Source organism: Cupressus sempervirens, chromosome 7, assembly GCF_028749045.1.
Source record: "Cupressus sempervirens isolate cs-2001-9-10 chromosome 7, ASM2874904v1, whole genome shotgun sequence".
Taxonomy (NCBI): domain Eukaryota; kingdom Viridiplantae; phylum Streptophyta; class Pinopsida; order Cupressales; family Cupressaceae; genus Cupressus; species Cupressus sempervirens.
Genome location: NC_143124.1, coordinates 542,256,676 through 542,277,842, shown reverse-complemented (window position 1 = coordinate 542,277,842; position 21,167 = coordinate 542,256,676). Strand labels below are relative to the sequence as shown.

The 21,167-nt window shown below is 33.9% G+C and overlaps 1 long non-coding RNA gene and 1 pseudogene across 1 annotated transcript; both read right to left on the bottom strand.

The window, feature by feature from the left end:
- Positions 1-1,089: 1,089 nt before the first annotated feature.
- Positions 1,090-1,928, bottom strand: LOC149547912 (uncharacterized; annotated as a pseudogene).
- A 16,037-nt stretch (positions 1,929-17,965) lies between these two features.
- LOC149547911 (uncharacterized) lies at positions 17,966-19,893 on the bottom strand. Its single transcript, XR_016354431.1, has 3 exons — positions 19,695-19,893; positions 19,168-19,568; positions 17,966-19,020 (listed from the first exon to the last, which is right to left on the bottom strand). It is a non-coding gene; the product is annotated as an uncharacterized LOC149547911 (long non-coding RNA).
- Between the last annotated feature and the right edge of the window lie 1,274 nt (positions 19,894-21,167).

Sequence of the window (21,167 nt, the reverse complement as noted above, 5' to 3'; positions counted from 1 at the left end):
TTTAAATTGCACACCAGTATGTTGGGCTCCATGTGGGTTATAAGAAAAAGCTACATCATCAATGGAGTCTCTATCCAGTTGACATTTGATAATTCATATTAATTTGGAATAACAAGTTTGTCATTGTACTCATATTGATCATATCTTGTTTATGATGAATGGAGTAGCTCCATTTTCTATTATCTCTTTTAAATATATGACATGCTACTGAATTATTTTGTACATGCCTATTGCATGTATGCCATGATTCACAAGTTAAATAATTCCATTACTTAGCTAGATTGAGGATTGTCTAAAGTGTGAAACTTAAGTGATTGTTAAGGAACAACACATGCAATAATTTGTACTTAAAAGTAATGAAAGATTAGAAGCAGATGAGGATACATTGGTTTTCATGGGGACCAATTTGGGAAAAATCTAGCAACAGAAAGAGGAAAATGTATTTAATTGCCAAGGGGCTCAACCTTGGATTTGCAAATCCTAGCTTAATGTAAGAGTTAAATGAGCTTATGAAGAGAAAAATAAATCCTAAATATTCATAACAAGGAGCTCTTTTATGAATAGAATTTCATACTCAAGCACCAACAATGATGGAAGTTGGATTGTAGAATAGATCATCTCTACTCTACTTCACTATGTTGCATGGATTCCAGATTGCATACTAAGGCTTACTTTTATGATCGTTCACTTTGTCTCTACTTTGCTTCATTGTGTTGAGTCTAATATTGCATGCATACCTTAGCTTAAGTGTCTTTCTCTCTCTTAGTTGCCATTTGGCTATAGTTTTTATACATTATCATATCTGTGAAGGGTTGATTAAGTATGAGCTTATTATTATTTGTAAAGAAAAATGGTAAATCTAAAATTGCAGGTATTGATCCCAAACCAAACATCAATTTGGTGTATAAGAACCTTTCATTCTCGAGCATTCCAAAAAAAACTTGTTTTCAAGAGCCCACTTCCCTATTCTCTCTGTTATGGAGTAAGCATTAACCAACATTCTCAAGCTATAGTATTTGACTATAGAAATTAACACTAGCTTGTTCACAATACCAAGAATAGTCTATAACATTCAAAAGACTATAAAACTCAAGATTGAAAATTCTTATTGAGAAATTTAATGGTAAGCTTATTTATCTCCTTAGGGAACTACTCTTGAACAAAATGGCTTCCTTCAAGAAACAATTTGATCACAATGTTGAGCACATCAGTGTTGGGCATCTGGCTCTGCCCGATACTATAATACACCCTCCCTGGAAATCTTAGAGAATAATCCTTAGTGCCAATGATCCAAAGTGTAGGAGCTTGAATGGTATAATCTATGATTTCCCCTAATTTTCCCCAATTACTGTAACCCAACAACCAATAAGCACATCATAAAACTTTTATAATAAAAGACATGTGCTGGGTAATTGAAAGAGATTTCTAGCCTTACCTTTTCATAGTCATGTAGGGAACTTGCATGGAGAAAGAAAAACCTAATTTCTCATACAAGCTTGAGTATGCTTTCAAGTCATCCTCAATAAAATAATATGGTAGAGGAGCTGCAAGGTCATAGACGTCCATTATCTCTTGACCCTCTTCTGCCACTGGTAGCTCACTTCTTGAGAAAAGTGTATATATATATTCCTTACCATTGCTTCTGTATTAAAATGCCCAAAGTCTACCAAGGCTCTTTTGGGCTCCTACGTGCATAAAAAGCCTTATGAAAATAATCTCATTAGCAAAATAAGTCATTATAAGTTGGGTAGTAGGTTAAGAGAATAAAGAATGAATGTATAAGTCTTGTGGTGGAGACAAAGGCACAATCAATAGATTTTCTTATTTGTGAAAGATCTTATAGGAGACAAATGCTCGCACATTAACTTTGGTCCCAATGAATTTTCCTTCAACACTTTTAGGTTATCCCTTCCATAACAATCCACCATGCTGGACTAATCCTTCCCACACCCAAAATATATTTTTTTAGGTTGCCCTTTACCTCTCTTGACAGTCTCAAAGCTTGACCATGGCACTTGAGAATTGCTTAGGGCAGACTTTAGTTGTGAAATCCTCTGAATTAGTGCTAATGAATCTGTAAAGAGGAAAGTCTCAGATTTTCTCTGATTAATAAATACATTGTATAAACAAACTTTTACAGAATCAAATAATTTCTCTCCTAATCCAATAATGTTTGGATTTTCTCTCGTTAAACATGTTGAACAAAAAGTTGTGATAGAATCAAAATATTGAGCACTAATTTTAGAGTTTCTTCATCATGAACCCTCAAATATGATTTGATTTAAAAATATATAGACACTCAATTAGGTAATTTCATGGGATTTTCATGTCTCTAAGTAAGAAAATAGTAAGTAAACTACTGCTTGGGAAAAAATAATCGATAATGGGATAGAATTGAAGAAATCTAGATGAAGAAGAAAGTTATCACCACATGAAATTCAAAAAGGCACTTACTAAAAGAAAATTATCCTACAATTTAAATAAAATTGAGCTAGACTTACTCTAAGTTTGTTTCAATCCCTCTAAATGGGATTTTTCGATGAGCCCCGAGAAAATTTGAGGCACCATATAGCCATTACAAATCAAATTCTTAGGATACAATAAATTCATCCCATATTTGGGGCTTAAAAAAGAATTTTTGAAATGATTTGTATTGGAATATATCGTAATTTTTGAAACAACTACATTTGGAGAGCGTCTAAGAATGCAAGCAACTGCATAGAAGTTGAAACCCTAGTAAAAGGAGAATGGAGAAATACCAATTTGGCACATGTTGAGAAGTGTCACAAATTTATACCTCTTCTCCAATCTATCATTATCCACTTCTTGTGTCATTTGTAGCCAAAAGTGCAAGCATTATCAGAAAGGGCATTGTAGTGCATGACTCGGCCAAACAAAATAGAAAGCAATGACTCATGGCCTACCGCCTAGCTATGAACCAGCTTACACTTCACCTAGGTGCTCACTCATGTGATAAGCAGGTTTATGGAAAGCCCTTGTTGGTGGTAAACCTCAGGGAATCCCAATAGTCAACATAAATTGGTGCATGAGGAAATGCATTACCCACTAATAAATGATCTACTTATGTAGCTAGAGGATCTGAAGCTAGTCCTAGTTCAAACCCAATGTGATTCAATGGACCAAGATAAACTAATTCAAGTTCATAAAAAGGCACTAGGTAAACTCAATCTCTATTTATTGGATCTTGATCTATGATTGGATATGGAATCGATGGGCTCGGTCTGGGCACATTGAGGGTTTGATTGGATATATATATATATATATATATATATATATATATATATATATATTGTAATCACCTAAAAATGGTCATCTAGACTATTAGCCCCCTTCTCAGCATTTTGGCTAAATTAATTTAATCATTTACCTAGACCAAATTGCTAATAATCAATTTATTTGATTATAACCTATAGTTTGACTATGCTATCCTAAGTTCATTATTTGATTAAAAGAACATGTCCCCTTTTAATTAAATAAAATACCCCATTCTTCTAACCCACTTAAAGTGCACACATAAAGTCCTTTTTCTATTTTGCAATTAAAAGAAAAGGCTTTGTGACTTTTGTCTTATATGACAAGTCAACTTATATTCTATTGGTTGATTTGTGTGTGCACATGGATCACTCCTCTTTTCAAATTCCACCGTTGATCATCCACCATCTTCATCTTGATCTCTACCGTCCATACATCTTTAAAAGGGAGAGAGCTTTCCCCCTCAATGATCCTCATTTTGAATATTGTTATGCTGCAGGTTTTCTAACAGGTTTCTTTGGAGCTTTGTGGAGAACTTCTATTTCTTGTCTACATTCTCTCATACCATAGCATCTTAGCTTAGCTTTCATTTTTACATGTAGCTTAATCTCACATAGCTTAATAATGGTATTGTAACACTCTCATACATGTTTTAGCATAGCTGCATTTGACATTCTCATTCTAGCTTAATCTTCATTTGCATTGCATCCTTGAGGAACTCCTTGGGACATTTGCATTCTTGCATCTTGTCTTTGGAACCTCCCATTGCATGGTTTACTAGCAAGAAGAGTATCTCTAAGGCTCATCTGAGAGCCTTTTTATTCTTGGATAGAAGGGTTTAGAGTGGGGCACTTTCGAGTGTACATTTTTTGGCGCCCACCGTGGGGCTTGAATCAAGTTCTAGCTCCATTTGTTTTTATTATTTATCTCTAGTTTTTTACAGCAGCATATTGGATCTAATCAAGTGCTTTTGTAGAATTATCACTTTGGTTTTAAGGCCAACCCATAAGTAGATTGGTTTGAAGGCCAAAAATCTAGTTGGTTTAAAGATTTGATCATATCTTTTAAACCGCTTAGAGTTTGGTTTTGAAATTTTTTTTGCAAGTTGGGTATATGCTCAAAATGTCTCAGTCCGATTTTCAAAGAATTTTGACATGATTTTCATAAATTATGATTTTTTCTTTATTTTTCATAAAAAGCCATTTTTGATCGCAAATCAGCGCATTTTTTGTAAAAACTTACATTTTCAGAAATCTTTTTGAATTCTAATGGGGGTTCTTTTTTTGTGTTTTGAATTTTGAAGTCATATTAAGGATCAAAAACTTGATTTGATAAATTTGGCCTATTTTGACAAAATCAATCTCTAGGGAGCAAATGAAGAGATTTTTTAAAATTTTTTGCATTTTTGGAAAGCTCTCTAATTTTTAACAGGGGTCTCTTCTTTTCATTTTCATTTTTGGATACGAAATCATAGCAAAAAAGTCCAATCTTGTTGACTAGGTCAAAACCAAAGAGTAAAAATGAGAGCATTTGTGATTAACTTGCACTTTCTTTACATGCACTTGGTTGGAAGATAAATTAGATTTTTGAGGCAACTCACCACTTTTTATTGCAGATTTTTATGTTATTTCACACTAACTTTTTGTGCTAACAAGTTGTGATTACAGGTTGCCATCCTTATGAAAAAAAAATTGAAACATTGCATAAAAAGAATGCATGTCAAAGCTTCAAATGCGCAAGGGCTACTAACATTTTTTGCAGGGCTGCCCAAAGCATAAAAACCCAAAATTTCTTGCTTTTTAGTTTTCATGTGCGGCATATACTAGTTTTTTATTTTTAGGCACATTAAAACTTACAATTGGGATCTTTTGGTGATAGGAGAGTATGCTCTTCACCCTTGTGGTGAATCAGAAATCTTGACTTACCATTTGGTTTCAAGAGTAAGAGGCAACTGAATCTTCTTGGCGTGTTTGGGAGAAAATGATTGGAATAGGAGAGTATGCTCTTCACCCTTGTGGTGAACCAGAAATCTTGACTTCCAAAATTTGATCCACTTTGTGTAGTTAGAATCTTTTAGAGGGCCTGCTCTCGGACAACCTGAGAGGAATGACCCAAGTGGGGACAAGCTGATTACCTAGCTCTTCCAACTCACTATAAACTTAAGGCTACTAAGGACACAAAACTTTGGTAGACGTAGTGTTTGTCTTCTCTTAGTGTGATTGCTTATGGGATTTCGACCATAGGGAGATCACTAGGCAAGAATGCTTAAGGTACTCTTGTGATCGCGAGATCGGTTACTCATTGCAAGGTGAGGTGTCCTGTAATTGGGAGCAAGAGGAACACTATGAACGGAAGCCTGATCTAAAAACTCTAAGTTAGTAGCTACCCTTTTTCAGCCGCTCAACTTCTTGGTGCAAGGATTGATCCTAGTGGACTACCCGGATCACCCCAAGATTTACACTCACCATATGTGTTCCCTTAGTTGTGCTTATGGCACTTCCATGACAAAGCCAATATCTCTTATGGACAACCACTTGGTGTGAGGCAAAGGAGCATCAAGTGTGGGCCAAGTTGTTGAGTAATGAACCATGACTTCTAGGTAGATATTGCTTGATGTGTTCTCGAATGTGCTATACCAGTGAAAATGTTTTGAACATACACATGATGACAGTTATACAGCTTTCTTTTGAGACCTCAAATATGCTTGTATCATGCAAGGTTGCTTTGTCCCTTGCTTGATTGTTTGAAGAATACTCCATGTGTCACTATCTTGCTTGGAAAGAAAATTTTTTTGAACATCAAACTTGCTATGCTATTAACTATTGTCAAACTTTGTCAACCAAGTCAAAGCATCAAGTTTTAACATTTTTTCTTGTGTTGCTTGCTAAGGGGAGTCTCATCATTTGACTTTGATATGCTATGTCTCTAGTTCTGGAACATGCTTAAAGTGGCTCTTTGGTCTTAGTGCTCTTGGTTTTTTTGTCTTCATGGTCTATGTTCGCTTGCTAGTTATCCTTTTGCTGAAATGGTTACCTTGATTTCTTGACTACACTCTTGGGTTGGAAAAGTTGTTCACTTGTCACCCTGCTTGCTCTATCTATTTGGCTATTTGGGCATCTTGCCTAGCTATTGACTTGAATCATTCATGTTGTAAGTTTCTTGGACATATTGTTTGACAAGTCGCTTTAATCTCTCTCTACTATCTTGGCAAGTGAACACTCTACCTCCTATAGTTTCAACATCAAGTTATCCTCTAGGCTCTTTTATGCTTGGCTTTGCATCTACCACTATGGAATTCAAATCTTGTGCTACCAAACTTCAACCAAATCTAGATGATCATGATATCCTCCATGTCACTAAAGAGTTTCAAGTTCTATATGCACAATACAAAGAACTAGAAGAGACAAATGATCTTTCTTACCTTCATCTCTCTAAGCGCATGACAGAAATGAAGTCTAAACTTGAGAAAAGGTTAGAGGAGAAGATTTCATCATTACATGAATCTTCCTTAAGGTCTTTACATGCATGTGAGTCACCTTCTTTGAGGTCATCCTCTTCTTCTAGGTCTACATGCTCTACTTCAAGACATCAAATGTCTTCATCTTCTAGATCTAAAGACCTTTGTAGAGAACAAACACTTGAGCCTATGACAAAATTTCATAATGGACCTATCTTTGACCAAGATAATGATGAAGACATGGATGCATACCATTCACTTGAGAAACAAGAAGAAGATCCTAGACATACTTCTAATAGAACTTTTGCTCCCTTGGAAGATTCTTATGATGACACTTTGCAAAAACTTCTTGGTAATAAGATCATCATGTTACCTAAGTCTAGCTCATATGGAAACCCATTCTTGGATATCTATTGTGCTTATCATCAACATAATGAGCATAGTACTTCAGATTGCATTGAGCTAAAACATAAAATCCAAGATCTTATTGATAATGGAATTATTGATACCTTTAATGATTCATGTGGTGAAGATACTTCTCTTGAGCAAGATTACATTAATGAACCTATGTCTAGTAGCAGCTCTATTACATCTTCCACTTCTTCGAACACTCGTGCATCTCCCAACACTTCAAATCTTTCCAACATGCCTCCATCAAATAAAGAATCTAATGCTTTCCACATTGACTACGTGTATCCTAAAGGGCTATCTCTAAAAGAAACTCAAGCTAACCTTTACTTGGCTGCACACCTTTTCCATGCTACTAATCCTAAACATCCTCAACCTTCATGCACTACTATGCCTAATCCAAGCACTACTCCATTCACTCTTCATTCTCCCTTGTCCTTAGAAGTGGCTCCATGTCAAGAGGACTCTCAAAAAGAAAAAGCTATAAATGTCAAGAAAGATCAAGATCAAGCACCCTTTCATCTCTTTCAAGATTTTTCCCCTCCATATTCTATATCTTATCCACCTCCTAAGTATGATGAAGAAAAAACTTCTATTATCTCCCTTGAGCTTACTAAAAATTATGAGAAAAGTTCTCTTCATATGCTATCCAAAGCTACTTGTCAAGATCAAAGCATCCCCTCATGTTCTACTTCTCCATATCCACTTCAAAATTGTGCTCAAGCTTCAAGTGCTACTATTAAAGATGTTGTTCCTATCAAAGGTACTTATGAGTCTATTGATGGCTTTGACCATGTTACTCATTCTAAAGATGTTGATATCCCTTCCCACTATCCCTTTGCATCTTCTAAATCTATCCTTGGTCCTTATCCATCTAAGCTAAAGCATTCAAACCTTCCATCCATTTTGGGGCCTTATGTTCCTCCATCTCCTACATTCACTCATAGCTCATTCCCTAGCTCTCCTATATTACCTCAAGATCAACAAAGACACTCATCCTTGATGACTTTTCACCCATCTATCCATCTAAACCAGTAATATCAGCCATATTCATCCATGAATCCCAATTGCTTTGGAAGTGAGAACAAACATAAGAATCCATTGAAAAATGAAGATCACTATGTCCCATCTAATCGACATGTGAATGCTAAGAAGGAGAATGCACAAAAGAGACCGCAAAGGTCCACTATTAAAAAAGCTAAATCAAAGAAAATATGGGTTCCTAAACCCATTATTGAAGAAATGTGTTTTGAAGTATCCAAAGCAAAATCTAAAGCTATATGGATTCCCAAGTCTCTTTTAAAAGACTTGAATATTGATAATACTTCAAAGTTGACATTCAAGCTTCCAAAGGCTTCCATTCCATCTTCTTCCAAAAATCTTTCTAAAAATATTCCAAAGCCTTCCACTCCACTTTTTTCCAAATCTCTTCTACCACCTCATACATCTAAACCTCAAGCTACTTCATCCATGATTCCTCCATCATTCCAATACCCTTCAAGGTGTGTGTCAATGTTGATCTTGTCCAATATTTCAGCTACTCTCATGAAATCCTCTAAAGCTTACACTTACTTTCTATACATGAACTCTTATCCTTCATATACTCTTCCTACTACCATTTCTCTTTCATCACCCTATCAACATCTTTGAGCATACCTTTCTATGGTCTTGGCTTGTTATGACTTATCTTTCCTATAGGAACACTATCTACATTCAAAAAGCTTGAGCTATTTCTAAAAATGAAAAAAAAAAAAAAATGAAAAAATGAAAAAAAAAAAAAAAAAATTTAAAAAAAATGAAAAAAAATGAAAATGTGCCTTGGTGAAAACCACTTCTTGTGGCACCTTGGTAGCAAAAGTAAAGAGAAATAAATTTATCCTATGGTGAAAACTACTTCTTGTGGCACCTTAGATAAGTACCATGATGAAAACCTGGCAAACAGGCATCATGCATAATTCTTCCATCATCCATCTATCCCTTCTTCTCTCTTTGATCTTGACAATGTTGAGCTATCTTTGCATATTGGCTATCTTATCCACCATATTTTCTATTATGCTCTCCCATTCACTCATAGCCTCTATCTTGAGCCTTATTCTTATTGCTCTATCCCATTGCTATACTATCTAGTTGACCCCTTGGTCTTGATCATAATAAATGAAACATGGTTCTCATAGGTCTCTTGACATGGCTACTCTTTTGGACTACACACTTCATGCTATCTCACTTGTTGGCTTCATTGCTTATCCTACATGATATCTTGCTCATTTCTTCCATTTCTTATCCAAAACATGCTTCATATGACTATTTCACCTCTTTCCCTAGCTTGGGTACTCTTGAGGAGTCAGTCCTTGAGGATCACTTTCACTTGCTTCATACTCATTTTTCATCCATCTTTGCGTATCCACCAGCTTGTTGCTCCATCATATCCTATACCTTGCTAGACATTGGGAGAAAATGATGTGATCTTGCTTGAGAACTAGTGATCTCTAAATTATTCTAAAAAATCCAAAAAATCATATATCATGCTGAAAAAATCCTAAAAATCAGAAAATTTCCTGAAAAAAAGATCTTCTTAATGAAAACCTAGCAATAGGCACTTTGATGTATCACCAAAAAAATTCAAAAATTGAAAAATACAAAAAAATTGAAAAAGTCCTGAAAAAATCTGTCAAGTGGTGAAAACCTGGAAACAGGCGCTACTTGAAACCCTTGCACCTATGTCTATCAGTCTCAATCATCCACTTCGCTACACATTTCCTAGCTTGGAATTGTTTCTTGTCCTCATCTCGAGGGCATAGCTGCTTAGCCTTTTGAGGTATTCTTGTGCATTAGGGTTTCTTTGACAACTCACAAAATAGTGTTTTTCAACACTTCCCCCACCTTGACATCAAGTGTTTTTCAACACTTTTCAGATAGTTTACCTACGGTCTTTGATGTCGCAATATTTCTCACTATCAGAATCAAGTCTTGAAGAAATGGCCAAGTGACTTACACACATGCACTTTAACACTTAAACGACTGAGCTATGCTGATCTTTATCTACTTTGTGTGTTGTCTATGATAATTTCTTTGCCATGTGTTCCCTCCCTAATAGTCTTTCGAGGATGTCGTTGACTAGAAGACTGGGGGCATGGGACATGTTTTCTTGATTTCTGCTTGTGGGTATACTTTTGTTTGTCTATAGCGTTGTAAGCATTCATGCTTGTCCTATTCAACACTTTGACTTATAAATGTATCATCCTTGATTGTTTTGCAAGACCGCACTCAGGGTTTATCCTGGCGCTTATGCCTTGATACCGGTGTAATCTTGCTAAATTAAACTTAGGGAATCTAATCGTGTATTTATCTTGACTTACATGTCTCTGATGCTTAGATTGGATTTCCACATACCTATCTAATATCGATCATATTCATATCCTCATAGTTATACTAGTGATGGTTGTATGATCTCATGATGTCCCTAATAAATGCTCAATGATGAAATTAAGAGTCTAAATGTTATGCACTTCTTGCTGGTAAACCACTTTGCATATTAGCTTGCATTTTAGGTTCATTTTATAGCTTAGTCTTGCATTCTTGCATATGGGGAGAGCTCTCTCTTCATCTTTTTGTGGACGTATTAGCTAACTCCTTTCATATATTTCTTTACTTTCTTCTTGTTCATGTCTTTTCACCTTTTTAATCTTTCACTTCATCTCTTTTCTATCTTATCATCACATTATATAAAGTTTTGACCTCTTAAATAATTCAACATACTAGATTCATTTTCGGGATCGAAATCCAAATTCGAGTTCATCTTGATGGTCAAAATTGCCTTTTAAAATTCTACTTTCTTCTGAGCAGTTAGCTGACCTTTTGAGGTCTAATCTCTGAATCATCACTGGGGCATCTTCATTTCTTCATGTCTTCATCATTTCCATACTTCATATCTACTTAAATTCACTATTTCATGTCTAAAATCACCTTTCTACTCATTTCGACCTTATTTTTATGCTATATCCTTCAAGGTCAACTCTAGTCAAACTGGGGCATTTTATCAATTTTTTTATATAGTCATTCTTGGGTTCTAATCATCTATCTGTCATCTTGGACATTGCTATATTCTAATTTTCTCATTTCTAGCCAGTTTTTGCATCCCCTTACCTCATTTCAATTTTGATCCGGAGGGGGCATAAATACTCTATCACTACTTAGGAGCATTTGTTTGATCTTCTCACTTGCTCTCACTCTATCTGCTTTTCTAAGTGTTAGTATTCTTCTTGAATTCTAACATCATCTCTTCCTAGTGTTCAGTACTACTGCTATCAGTCTGTGCATTCAAGACTTGCTATCTATTTCTGCATTTCACTCTTCGGAATTAGACATCTATATCTATCATCGCCTACTTGGCTTCGATTTTCTTTGACATAATGTGTTCCTAGATCGATCACGCATTAGTCAAAGAGGGGCAATATATATATATATATATATATATATATATATATATATATATATATATATATATATATATATATATATATATATATATATATATATATATATATATATTATTGAGTTGGTCAAAATTCAACTTGAGAATACATAGGTTGGTTAAAATTTAGACCAAATCAACCATAGAATTTTTATTTTTGACCAACGTGGGAATGAAAAGAAAAAAAAAAAAAAAGGAATTATAGATTTGGTCAAGAATTTTGGTAGAAAAATGAGTGCAAATGTACTAGTGTGAATTTGGTTATAGGCTTTGGGATTTTGAAAATCATAAAATTGTAAGAAGTGGAGATGTCATGTTCAACAAGAAAGCATTGTGCATAGATTTTTTGCAGCAATATGAGAAGAAAGAAAATAATTATGTAGTGTTGGATGATACTCCAAAAGATGATGTTCCAACACCTTCTCATGATCTACAACAACTCTAACAACAAATACCACACATCCCAATGAATGTTAGATGATCAACAAGGCTAAGTAGACCTCCAAAAATATTTTCTACTTCTTTGTATTCTATTTTACTTACTAATGCTGGTGAATTTGAATGTTATGATGAAGCTATGCATGTGGATACAAAGATTCACTATGAGTCTACAATGAAAGAAGAAATGGACTCTTTGCTAAAAATTAGACATGGGATTTATGCAAGTTGTGTGTAGGTAAAAGGGCTTTACAGAATAAATGGGTTTATAAGTTGAAAGAAGAGGATGGAGGTAAGAAAATATTTAAAGCCAAGTTAGTCGTCAAAGGACTTGCACAGAAAAATGTTATTGATTTCAATGAGATATTCTCTGTCATTGTTAAATTGACTTCTATTCACATTGTTTTAAGTATTGTGGCTATTGAAGATTTGCATTTAGAGTAGCTTGATGTTAAAACTACTCTTCTTCATGGTGATTTAGATGAAGAGATATATGTTTCACAACCATATGGAATCGAGGTCAAAGGTAAGGGGAACTTAGTGTGCAGATTGCAAAAAAAAAATATGGTTTGAAGAAAGCACCTCAGTAATGATATCTAAAACTTGTCATCTTTATGCATGAGCATGGATACAGTAGGTTTCATTAGATCACTATGTTTATTTTAAGAGGCTAAATGATGATATCTACATTATTTTATGCTTATATGTTGACAATATGCTTGTAGTTGGGTCTAACATGGATCACATTAAGGGGTTAAAAGCATAGTTAGCACATTCATTTCCCATGAAGGATTTTGGGGTAGAAAAACAAATCCTTGGTATGAAAATATGCCAAGATAGGAAGAACAAAAAATTGACATTGTCTCAGGTTGATTATATTGAGAAGGTGTTGCAAACTTTCTTTATGGAGAATGTTAAAGCTATCAACACACCTTTACCTGGTCATTTGAAGTTGACTAAGGAGATGTGTCTAAAGACACAAGAAGATGAGGATAAGATGTCCAAGGTTCCCTATGCTTCAGTTGTAGCTATGGTATGTAATAGGCTAGATATTGCATATGTAGTGGGAGTCATTAGTAGACATATGCTTCATCTAGGAATTGAGCACTGGAATGCAGACAAATGGATTCTCAGACATTTGAGAGGAACATCTAGTAAGTGTTTACATTTTGGGGGCTCTATTACTAATTTACAGAGCTATGTTGATTCATATTTGGAAGGGGATATTGATACCAGGATGAGTACTACAGGTTATGTATTTGCTATTGGTGGGGCAATAGTGAGATCAATTTCTTGATTGCAGAAGATTAATGTTTTATCCACTAAAGAGGCATAGTATGTTGTTTCTATAGAGGAATCCATGGAGATGATATGGATTTAGTTCTTCATAGAAGAAATGGGACACCCACAGAGGGATAATTACTTTTTTACATATAGCTAGAGTGACATTCATCTTAGCAACAATTATGCTTTACTTTCAAAGGCAAAATACATATAGTTGTGGTACCATTTCATTCGGTTAGTTTTGGATGATGGATAGTTAAAGTTGGAGAAGAGACATATAGAAGATAATCTAGCATATATATTTACCAAGGTAGTAACAAGGGAGAATTTGAACTCCTCTTAAGCTTTTATTGGTCTTCTAGACTAAATAATGTTGGAATACTTTAAAATAATTGAGAGGAGAGGTAAATCAGTTATGCAAGGTCCAAAACTCCCAATAAAAAATTTTAATCCTTAAAAAAACTCATACATATATCTTTTTATACAAGTTTATATGTTTTAAACATGTAGGTTATTGTCCTAGGTCAAAATCACTTTGCAAAAATGGAAACATGAAACATAAAAGAATCATTCACCCATATGACACAAGGATTTTAAGTGGAAATCCAATTTGGAAAAAAATCACTAGTAACATGCTACTAATTCTGTCTTCTGAAGTGATGCCCTGTGAAAGGTCAAACCTATTAAATATTACAATGCACACTGTTAAATATGACCTGGTTAAAGGATTTCAATCACCTTGTTAGGAGTGAGCCTTGTTAGAGGAATTTAGACAACCATTCTATTAGAATGTCACTCGGTTAAAGGATTTTCAAATGACTATGGTGCAAGAGAACCTAAAATAAAAGAACATGAAAAAGTTAAGATTCCTTATTTGAGAAATTTAAATCCATTTGAGTCATTTATATTGTATTTGGGTCAAGTTTTAAAGGCTATGAATCCATTTTGTCAAAAATGTAAAAGTTGCATAAAAAGTTGTAAATTGCAACATTGAGAAAGTTGCTAACAATACAAAAATGATGTAAAAAGGTATATGGTTGGTCTTGGGGGTATTTAGAAAGGTTTATCACTATAAAATGGATATAAATACTATTTTATGGTTGAACCAAATCAATTTTTTGTCAAGAAAAAATATTTTGATACATTTTTGGTGCATTCTATTGTTGTTGTTTTGATTGGTGTTTTAGTTTTAGTGTTGTTTTTAGGCCTTGTACAACCATGTACAGCCTAAAAACCATGTAATATAGTAAGGGATAGATATTATGATGAATCCTTCTTCTCATTCTTTTGGTTTGGTTCAATTTTATTAAAAAAATGAATAAGTTATGCACATTTTGGTGAAAGTTAGTATTTGTAGATTTGATGATTTCAGGGATAGTCATGTTGTAGCATTTGGTATGGACATATTTTGATGAATAGAGACCTATAATAATATTCATTAGAAATATACATGAATTAGCTTTCATTTTCTTTTGGTTTGGGTTGTTTTTATATAGATTTTTGAAAGTTATGGGCATTTGAGTGAAAATTAGTTTTTAACAATCTGCATTGAAGTTGCAGGCAATGATTTATTCTTGTAAAATGATTTGTGAATGGTAAAAATAAATGGCTTACATATTTGAAAACTAGATTCATTAATAGATAATTTTAAATTGGTTTGGTCTCATTTAGATTTGTTTTGAGGAAGATATGAGATGCCTTAGGAAGGGTTTCGTGTTTTAAATCTGGTTTATGACAGAAAAATGATAGTCTGAAACAATTATTGGTTGAGGAACCAAATGGAATCATAAGACCTTGTAATTTTGAAAACTGGTAGTTCTTGATATTGGTTGAAAACTTAATTCTTTCCAAAAAATTTAATATTCTGATGTTATGGGTCAAATAAATCAATCTTTAAAGACTATCTTGAAGACAACAATGTTGTGGTTTTCCTCATAAGTTGCCTTTGTTCAAAGATATTATTGAATGGATGTTGAAAGGATAATAAAGGATCCTATTGATAATCTTTTTTGTATGATGTTCTACATCATATTGGTATCAGATCTTGAAGATCTTGAGTGTGTGGGTAGAGCGCCGAGGGAGGCAATCCACACCAGGACCTTAGAGATTTGGTATTTGTTTTGTTGATGAGTTTTGTGACAGTTGTCAGCTTTGTATGGCGAACTTCTAAGTTTTATAGTTTTTGGTTATAGTTGTGGGCATTTTTGAAAACCATAAAACTCTCTGGTTTCCTTTGCGAAAAGCTTTTGTTTATCTTTGCAACTTGTAAATACTTCTTGTCTTCTTGGAAGCATGATATGGATTCTGCTGGAAACACTCTTCTTAACTATGAACATAGATTTTTTTGTGTGACAGTTATTGAAAGGTTTGTTGAAAATATTGTTTTATAACTTTAGGGATTCCAGTGACCAATTTATATTGTGTATATGTATTGATATAGTCATATTTCTTTACCTGTGCATGGACAAAAATGAGATGAAAATGGGTTCATCTTCAAAGGAGAGGAGGCGTTCTTAAGGTATAATAGGTATCTTCAAGTGCATAAGGGTTTTGCTATAATGAAGCTAATAAAATTCAAACAAGTTCAAGTATGTCACAGCAAAGGTATGATACAGTTGCCATTTTTTATTCTGATGAAAGAGATTAAAGGAATGAAATATATTTTATTCCTATTTTCAGTTTTTGGAAAAGGTTGATTCAAAAGAGATATAAATATTTCAGTCTCAGCTGGGTTTCAAAGATTTGTTTGGAATGAATATGAAATCTTTATAACTAGGTTATTCTATTATAAAGATTTTTTTTTTTAGTTTTTGACAAGATGATTTCGAAATAAAAAGAAGACCATAGTGAGGCATTTCTTGAAAAGGATAAGGGTTTCGAAGAAAGTTTTTTTAATGAAAGTTTGTTCTTTCATTTAGACTATTTCTTCAAAAGGCAAGACCATTTATGTTGACAACAGATTTCAATTCTCTACAATGGTATTCCTAAAGTTTTTATTTTCAAAATATCTTGAGGGCTTCAAACCCGAATTAATACTTGTACAATTTGGAAATGGTTATAGCTGACATTTTTTTTTTTAAAAGGGCAAGATCAAATTCAGAACTAAACTGATTTCAGTTGGTATTAAAACAACAGCTCAATAAGGGTTGGGTTTCTAACAACCCTAACTGGTTCAGTTGATTATGTGTAACTAATTTATTTCGAAAATACATCTCTATTTATAGAGATCATTTGTAAATCTAAAAATAGTGTGTGTGTAAAAAGGCATTGAAAGAAACATATAAGACTTGTAATGTTCTGAAAGGAAGTTGTGTTGAAAAGCTATATTATAAGCTTATATACATGTATAGATGCAAAATACATGTTTGTATGTGTATGTGTATATGAGACTGTAAAAGAACAACAAGAAAAAGATTGAACACCTTGAGTAGTTCTTTCTGCTGATTGTAAAGGAATTTGAAGCAATAAAGATTATAGCTTCACGGAGTGGTTTTTCTCCCTATGAAGAATCCCAGTTGAGGAATTTTGAGGGTTTCCCACTCGGCAAAATCTGAGTCTCAATATTTTGTGAGTTGGCATTTTCTTTATGTTCATGATGAATGTTTCAATTTCCAGGAATGTTTCATTCTGATATATATGGTTAAAAATTGAAATCAGCAATTCTTCAAAATTAAATATATAGAGTTCTGATTCACCCCCCTCTCAGAACTCTCTCACTTCTAACATAGGCTTCAAGAAAATATAGTGTTGTAATTATCCCTTTTATTGTTACAACTAAAGCTATGTCGAAGAAAGCAATTGTTAACTTCATTTGTAGGTGAATGTTTAAATGTAGATTGGAAGGTAAACTATAATGATTGTTAACTTTGAACAATATGAAACAGAATGCTCCAAACATGAAACAATATGTCGATATAATTTTTTTAAAAAAAAATCTTTATGGCTTTCCCTTCAACAATTTAAAACACGTCCATTGCACATATGAAAAGGAACAATCCCTTGACGGGAATAGATTTCCATTAATTGATCTAATGACAAGAGTTACTGAATTCCCTCTCCCCAAATTTCTAAACTTTTAGAGAACCATTAATGTTGAGATACCAATAGTGATCTATCAAGTTGTTTCATGACCCTTTTCAAATAATACATACACAACCTTCCAAAATACCAAGACTAAAGCCTATGAATTACCCATGAATCTTACGAATCGACAATTTTTAAAAAAAAAACCTTTAAATTTACAGATTTTAACAATTTAAAACTTATTTCATTCACCCTGTATTGAATATAACGTAAACACACCATAACATCATCAAATAGAAGTTAACATACATAAACATGGCACATAAATGATAAATCCATGGCATACATAACTACGTAAAAGGTAAATTGTAGGCTGTAACTGAAGTAAATAAAAATCATATGATCATAATAATTCAAATCATAAAATGTATGTAAGATGAAGATCCATAAGACATCAAATCATAAATATATGTAAGAATCTAAGATGAAGATCCATGAAACATATGTCTATCAATATCTGTAAACAAAATGAAAAAATAAGACTCCAGCTCAAGCCTCATCATCATCCTGAAGCTCAGTAGCAGCCTCAGCCTTGGCTCAGTAGTAGCCTCAGCCTTGGCCTCTGAGTATCTAGTTTGCCTACTAGAAAGGCGTCTAAGGTAGGTCCTAGAGGACTACTGAGCCATATCCCCTGCATGTAAGATGGGCTCATGAACAACATCACTATAGACTATGTCTATGCATGTGCATGTGTCTACCAATGCCTGAACATGCTCTAGTTGCTTCCGCTACCATGGCCATAGCCTTAGCCTCAGCCTCTCTACCCACCTGGTCAACCCACTCATGGTCTTCCTCATTGAAGACTGGATTCACAACCTCAATGAGCCACTATGATTTTGGATCAATCTCCTCCAGAATGATTAGAGAGGAGTCAGTGCCCAAAATTTATCTAATCCTAAAATGAAGGTTGTAATGAACAAAGACAAGATCATTCAACCTCTGCATAGTCAACCTATTTCTCCTCTTTGAGTGGATGTGCTCGAACATGGACCAATTGCGCTCACATCCAAAAGCATTGCTTGGCTGACTCAGAATACAAATGGCAATTTTTTGAAGTTTTGGGGTTGTGAACCCAAACATTTGCCACCATCTATCTGAAATAAGGGAAAACAAAAACAATTAGTCTCATTTACAACTTTAAAATTACATAATCAACAATTAAAATGCAAAACTTATAAGTCATGAATATATTATTTAATTTTTACTTCCTTGTATTATTGTCTGAGCATATATGGTCATCCTGCTAGAGAAAAGTGGCCCTTCTTTATTATTGAACTTGTCGAGCTCAATGGTTGCAGCTACACTATCCTCATCACTATTCAACCTCTGGATCATTGTATATAAGCCAGTGAGAACCTCCTCGTCTGCCTTGAAGTCAAGACGGAAACAGAATGTCAGATTCAAAAAGTTGCTGCATGGATGGGTTGGTGGAGCTGATTCTGCCACTCCTATCAATGATATCCCAAATAGGGGCATACTTCTCCTGCACTTCTGCATATTGGGCTCTAATGGTCTCCTTGGTCCTAGCCATGCCCTCATATATGTAGCCCATAGAGGGCTTCTCCCCATTAGCAGTTTGTAAGAGAGATACAAGGGGCTTAGTGACCTACATATAATGTAAAATATATATTTGAGTCAAAATTTAAATATAAAATAATATAATTTAAAATAAAACTAAATCATTAAACAATTAAATATTAAATATTAAATAGTAAATAGTAAAACACTAGATGTTAAATTGTAATAAATTTACCTTAAGGATTTCTTTAGCAGGTTTCCAAAAACCATCATCATCAAAGATGCAATTCACCACATCTACCTCTATAGTGGTCGTAGCATAGGAAGATGAAATCCACTCCCTCCCAACAAACATGCTCCTCAAAACATCCCTTGATGTCAACAAAGACTACAGTGTGGTGAAATTCGAAGCAAACTTTGTGATGCCTGAACGAGCTAACTCCTTGCCTCTTGTGTACTTCCTCATTGTGCTAAGAACAAATGAATGATTATAAATAAACTTGCATATATTTTTTGCCCTTTTGACACATAATTTTATCCACTCAAGCTTGCCAATTTCCTCCAACATGAGCTCAATTCAGTATGCCACACAAGGAGACCAAAATATGGTGGGGTGCCTCTCCATCAAAAGTTTACCTAAAACAATTTTTAGTTAATTAGAAATTCAAATTTCAAATATGTTAGAACTTAGGAAACTTAGAATTAGAAAAAGTTAAAAATCAAATAAATTTATTTTCAAAACTTGAAAAGTTAAAAGTTTACCTGCAGCAACATAACTTGTTGCATTATCCGTCACCATCTGCATCACATGTTGTTTCCCCACCTCTGCTATGAATTCCTCAATAACTTCACATAAGTATGTGGTGTTTTTTTATATGAGTGGAAGCATCAATAGATTTGAGGAATATGGTATATCCTACAAAACAATGAATTATAATGGATCATCAACAAATTAGCAATTAACAAATCAAAATTTGAAATTTGAAATCACAATTCACAATTATGTATGTAGAAAAATATTATGATCAATCACCTCCATAGGAAATAAGAAAATTGAGAAGTGTTATATTCCTCCTATCTGTCCAACCATCAGTCATGATGGTGCAACCCTTTTCAATCCACTCATTTTGGTGCTCCTCAAGCTCAACCTTCATATCCTCTACCATTTCATCCAAGAGATATCCACTCAACTCAGCCTTAGTTGGGGTTTTAAACCCCATACCACAAATAGCAACTGCATCTATCATGTTTTACCAATAAGAAGCCCTATCACAAATAGATTATGATTAGAAATTTAGATGTCAAATCATTATATACGCTTGTAAAGTGAATCTATGATTAATCAATGAATCATAAAATAAGTAGATATAATTAAAGTTTTACTTTGAATTTAACCTTAAAGAAAGCAAAGAAAAAAGCATCAATTACCTGACTGCAACAAATGGAATGTTGCAAAAGTACCAAAATTTTCAAATCTCTTTTATGGCAGCATTATGAATCTCCTTGTTCAAACCCATACCCTCAGGCGTGGGTCATGAGCCAAGAGTAGTGTGGAACACAAAGTAACTATCTAATCTATTTTTCCGCACTCTAGGCCACAATAGGTTGGAGTTGGACTCAATCTCTATATAAGACCGACAAGCACTAGAACTAGGAGAAAAAGGAGGCCTGGAAGAACTCTCTCCAACACAACCTACAGATGTGGAAGCTGATGCAGATGCAGCTACGAGAGCATAGGAGCCAATAGCCCTTAACCCTTCAAGTTGCATTTTCTTATTCAATTTGTCTTGTTCGTATTTTTCTAATGCCACTAAACAAGTGTGTTTTGCCTCAACAATTTGTTGAGTGCAAATTGTAATATCATGTCTAGGTATAGCAGCAATGTGGTATTTGAATCTATAAATACCACCAAAATTTATTTCTTTACAAAACATACATTTTATTTGAAATTTGATTCTTTTAGGAAATTCTTCAATATATTTCCAACATTAATCTTTTTTACCCATTGCAAAAAATGAAATCAAAGGGTTGCTGCAATAAGAAAATTCAAGTAAAACATTAAAGTTTGAAACTAATTAAAAAAAGCTACAAAACAAAAAACACTAGTTTGCAATTTAGTAAAACTGAAAAAGCATTCAAAATTTGCAAATGGAAACTAAAAAAAATTAACAAAAAATCCATAATACACTAACATGCAAAAAAAAATCAGCACTTACCTCTTGCAAATGAGTTGAG